Here is a 5,462-nt window from a genome sequence, read left to right as displayed (position 1 = left end):
AATTTCTAGTTGTGAATTTATTTTGGCATTTTGTTCCTGCATTATTTTCCTTAATTCTTCCAATTTTTTGTCCATATTTTCTATGAATTTGTCTCTTTTTTTCCTCATGTTTGTCAGCTTTTTGCCTCAGTTCTTGGAGAATTCTGAGTATTAGAGATTTGAATTCAGGTAGTTCTAGTGCATTTTCTTCCAGAGGAGAGTCATCTGGTGTTTTATTTTGGGTGCCTACTGGAACCATCCGGTGCTGTTTTTGTAAATGTTTTGATATTGTCTGCTGTCTTCGGGGCATTCAGTAGTTATTTTTCTCGTTTGTTGATTGTAGATTTGTTTGTTTCATCCCCCTTTTTTTTCCTAAATTTGACTATGTTTGAGCAGGCAGACTGTGTGTTTTTTGTTGTTTGCGCGTCTCTGGACACAATACTTTTCGCCTCCTTCTCCAGGGTCAGTCACTCAGATACGGTACGGCAGGGCACGTCTGGCTGAAAAGGAGTTACTGGGACGGGTTGTTTGTGGCACTTACTGCAGCCACCAGAGTGGGTCGGTAATCAGTGCAGGGCAGGTTCCAGTAGGCCATGCCTGTGCTGCTTGGTGGTGTGATGTCAAGCGCACGGTGCAGGTAGGAAGGATGCAGCAGGGAGATTGTTATGTGTGGAGTGGTTGTTTGTCTCCCGCTGGACACTCCGTGAGGCTGCTTTCTCGTACCCTGTTTGCTGGTCTCCGATAGGAGTTCAAGATGGCGGATCCACGCTGCATTAGCTGATAGGGGACCTCTGCATGAATCTCTCCTTGCTCTCCATTCTCTGTCAATTTTCTCACTCCACTGGTGCTTGGCTGAGTTCTTTATCTCTTCATTAGATGTTTTAGGTTTTCAGCATTGTTGTATTCTCTGTTCGGGTTAGTTTTTCGGATCTTTGCTGTAGAGGGACAGCGTGGTGCTTCTGCCTAGAGCGCCATTTTGCTGGATACTACCCAGAACCTTAAACTTTTTTAGGATGAAGAATATTCCATGAAGTTGATAATATCAATAGGTTTTTTCCTTGAAGAAATGTATACACCAAATTTTGTTACAATTTCAGGGGATTCTTGACCCCTGATGTCCATTCCTGAGGGGCCACAGAACCAGCTTAAGAATCTGGGCTATATAATGGAAAGACATAGGAAAGAGTGCTGTGTTGAGAATAGATTGGGATAACTCAGAAGGGGCAGCTGTTGACTTTACCCACTCCAGAGCAATCCTCAGAATGTTTTACATTTTGGCCCAGGGACTTTATTTAAGTTGAATAGAGTGTTCATTGTGAGACAGAGCCCCCATAGTGCTGTATTAAAAATTATATTTTCTTTGCCTGGCTTGCTCCCACACAGTGTTGTATTGAGAAATCCTGTTTCCTTTGCTGGGCTTCCTCCCCCTCAGCTTTGCATCTGAATCCAGCTTTTACTTGGAGTTTATGTGTAAACCCCATTATGCCTGCATAGTAAGATTAAGAATGTTGCGGACATAACTTGTATGAACTCCCTACTTTTAAACCTTGTAAAACTTGTAACTTGCCTGCTGTCCCTTGGGAAGCAGTCTTGGCATCAGCAGCTCCTACTGACTCCTTTTCCTTGTACAATGAAATAAAGGTGCCTTTCCTGGTCTCCTACCCCAGTCTCTCGTTTATTGGTCGATATAAGTTATGCCAAGCAAGAACCTGTAGTTTCCACCCAGTAACATTTCAGCAGAAGCTCAAAAGACTGTTTTCAGCCATGTGTCCAAGGTAAACCCAGTTGACAATTTCCAGTTTTACAGTTTTCTATTGAGATGCTAAACCATGTGGCAGTTTAAAAATGGACATAATTCTTTAATTTTCCTCCCATTGAAAGGAGAGGGCCTCTGTTCCCTTTCTTTGAACATGGGCAGCACTGTAACTTCTTTAAAATAAAAGTGATACTGTTCAAGTTTCAGGCCCAGGCCTTAAGAAACTGATAGTTTCCACTTCCTTTTTCTTGGAACACTCTTGGAAGTCAGCTGCTATGTTGGACATGTGACTACCTTGAGACCACCATGCTGTGAGAAGGCCAAGCCATATGGAGGGGTGGGGGGAGACAGAGAATGACATGCCATATAGAGACAGGGCAAGGAACACTAAGACACCAAACACATGAGTGAAGAAGCCATTTTGTATATGGGACCTTTCAGTGTCTCTGGTGATACCACATGAATCAGAGACAAACTGCCCTGCTAAGTCCTTTCAGAATTCCTGACCTACAAGATTGCGAGCAAAATAAAATTGTTGCTTAAGGGTACTAAGTTTAATGCAATAATAGCTAACCAAAACAACCCAATTCACAGTATGCCTATGAGGGAAATTTATGGTATATTCCTAGTTTATTCTTGTATAAATGTGAAGAGGAAACTTTGGGACTGTTTAGACCAGTAAACCTTTTGGTTTTGCATAATAAAGTCACATGCACGTAACTTCTTGGAAAATATATTAATCAGAGTATCTTTACTCTAGTCATGTCCAAAGGAGTCCTTGTGGTTGAGCGCTTGCTGCTATGTTTTTATTTGTTTAATTGGATTCATCAATCTTTATTTAGGGCCTACCATGCTTGACGCTGTGGAGAATATAAAAGACACTGTATTGTGCTGTTTTCAAAGAATTTCTCTAATATAGTTAGAGAAATAAAACATGTAAACCTAACACAACTAGAGAATAATACTTTATAAAACAAGCAACTTCTCAAATGTGTGGGATGGGCAACATAAAATGGAGACAATGGGTGCTACAAAAATAATAAAATAGTAATTGTTACACTTTATGCAAATTAGAAGTAAAGGCTTGGGTGTAGGGAATAGATGTGATATGAAATTTGAAGAGGGGTAGGACTGATGTGGGCAGAGACAGCTTTCTAGTTAGAACATTGTACAAGAAATATTGGCTTTGTGAGACCTGGTGGCACAGTGATTGAGAGCTACTGCTGCTAACCATAAGGTCAGTGTTCAAATCCACCAGTCGCTCCTTGGAAACCCTATGGGGCAGTTCTGCTCTGCCGGATAGGGTCACTATGAGTTGGACTCAACTCAATTGCAACAGGTTTAATTTTTTGGGTTTTTTGGGCACATTTTCATACTTATTTAGAAATAAAGTTGATTATCTTTCTTTTAGTTACGTTTCTTCTAAAACACTTTTTGTTTGTCATGGAAAACTCATAGTGACTCTACGGGGCAAGTAGAACTGCCCCATAGGATTTGTAAGGAGCAGCTGGTGGATTCGAACTGCTGACCTTTTGGTTAGCAGCCAAACGCTTCACCACTGCACCACCAGGGCTCCTAGTTTAGCTTAATGGTCAATAAAAGAGAAAAGAAATTCCTCCAAGGGTCATGTTCAAAATGATCAGTCTGAAACTTGAACAAGTTATTCCTCTCTGAAATTTCTAAAAACTTAGCAGCTATTTTGTGTCCACCAAACTTAGCACATTCTGTTTATGCTTAGCTGATATGGAGGAATTCTAGGATATTCCACAAACTGATACTTCCTCACTTTTTACCTCTTTTTATCACTCTATCTTAGTTATCTAGTGCTGCTATAACAGAAATACCACAAGTGAATGGCTTTAACAAACAGAAATTTATTCTCTCACAGTCTAGTAGACTACAAGTCCAAATTCAGGCTGTTAGCTCCAGTGGAAGACTTTCTTCTTTTGTCTGCTTTGGAGGAAGGTCCTGGTCATCAGTCTTCCCCTGGTCAAGGAGCTTCTCAGCACAGGAACCCTGGGTCCAAAAGACACGCTATTCTCCTGGCTCTTGTTTCTTGTTGGTTTGCGGTCCCTCTGTCTCTCTGCTTGCTTCTCTCTTTTATGTCTCAAAAGAGATTGGCTTAAGACACAACCTAATCTTGTAGATTGAGTCCTCCCTCATTAACATAACTGCCACTAATCCCACCTCATTAAAATCATAGACGTAGGGTTTACAACACTAGGAAAATCACATCAGATCACAAAATGGTGGACAATCACACAATCCTGGCAATCATGGCCTAGCCAAGTTGACAGGTATTTTAGTGGGACACAATTCAATCCATGACACACTCATTAACTCAGCAAGCATTCAATGAACATCTATTAAGTATTGGTTATTTATATGTAAGAGAAGATAAGTGTGATGAAGTACTTCCCCCTTAAGTTGAAATATTTGTCTCACCACTTGGCAAATGCTTTCTATCTGAGCATTACTCAATAGAAATATAATGCAAATATAAGCCACATATGTAATTTTAAATTTTCTAGTAGTCATATTTAAAAAAATAAAAAGAAACAGGTGAAATTCACTAATTTTAATATATATTTCGTTTCACCCAATGTATTCAAAATAGTATCATTTGAATATGTAATCAACGTAAAAATTATTCATGAAATATTTTAATTCTTTTTTTCATACTAAGTCTTTAAAATACAGGGTGTATTTTATTTTTATGGTACATCTCAGTTTGGACTGGTCACATTTCCAGCACTCGATAGTCACTTGTAGTTAGCAGCTACTGTCTTGAGCAGTATAGCTCTATCCCATCTTTAAACTTCTCCACACAGTAGTACCTTTCTTGAAGCCTGTGCTAAGCTTAGAAGAAAGCTGGGAAAACCTAGATAAGTGAAATTTAAAGATCTCCACTTGTCGTGTTTGTTTATGTTAATTTTAAGTTAAATTCCTTTAAAGATGAATTTCTGGATTAAGGGTATCCATTAAATATAGCCTCTCTGAAATTTCTTTCTAAAAACAGGACTGTCTTTTCTTAGCAGATTGTCACTGGTCATAACCTAGGATTCGCCTGGGCAAACCGCCAAGTCTTCAAATCTCTCTGGGCATTGATTCCTTCATTTGACATCTGAGGACACAGAGGACACTTAAAACTGATTCTAGCTCAAGCATGTAATGATTTGTTTCTAAGGAATATTGTGTAAATTGAATTTTGGAAAATCAAACAGTAGTTTAAATTAAGTATATACAATTACTCTAAGGAGAACCTTGTTGTAAATCCTACTAAGAAATGAATCTTCCATATTACACAAAACAGTTTTTTAATTTTATCCTTTTTTTTTTTTTCTTTTTATATACATTGACAGAGAATTTTGACAATGGACCTGAAGGGTGAGCTAAGAAAATTGTCAAGACAGAAATTCAGTCACAGGGAGAACACAGAAATCTAGTCATCAGAATTTGGCCACAAAGTTAAAGCTAGATAATAGCCATCATTATTTTGTTAACTATTTATCTAAAGAAGTCTTACTGATAGGTACTCTGTGCAAAATCCTGTGTAAGGAGCTGGGAAATATAGCAGTTCCTGCCCTTGGGAAGCTTACATTCCAGCCAGAAAGACAGATATTAAGCAGGGAAGAGGGAACAAGCAACACCAAAGTCTTGAGGAAGGAAGGGTGAAGGATTATTTTGTGAGAACAATAGCAACAAAAAGCCAGTGTTACTATAGCAT

The sequence above is a fragment of the Trichechus manatus genome, unplaced genomic scaffold, assembly GCF_000243295.1.
Source record: "Trichechus manatus latirostris isolate Lorelei unplaced genomic scaffold, TriManLat1.0 scaffold00086, whole genome shotgun sequence".
Lineage (NCBI taxonomy): Eukaryota > Metazoa > Chordata > Mammalia > Sirenia > Trichechidae > Trichechus > Trichechus manatus.
Note: the sequence above shows the minus strand (reverse complement) of the source record.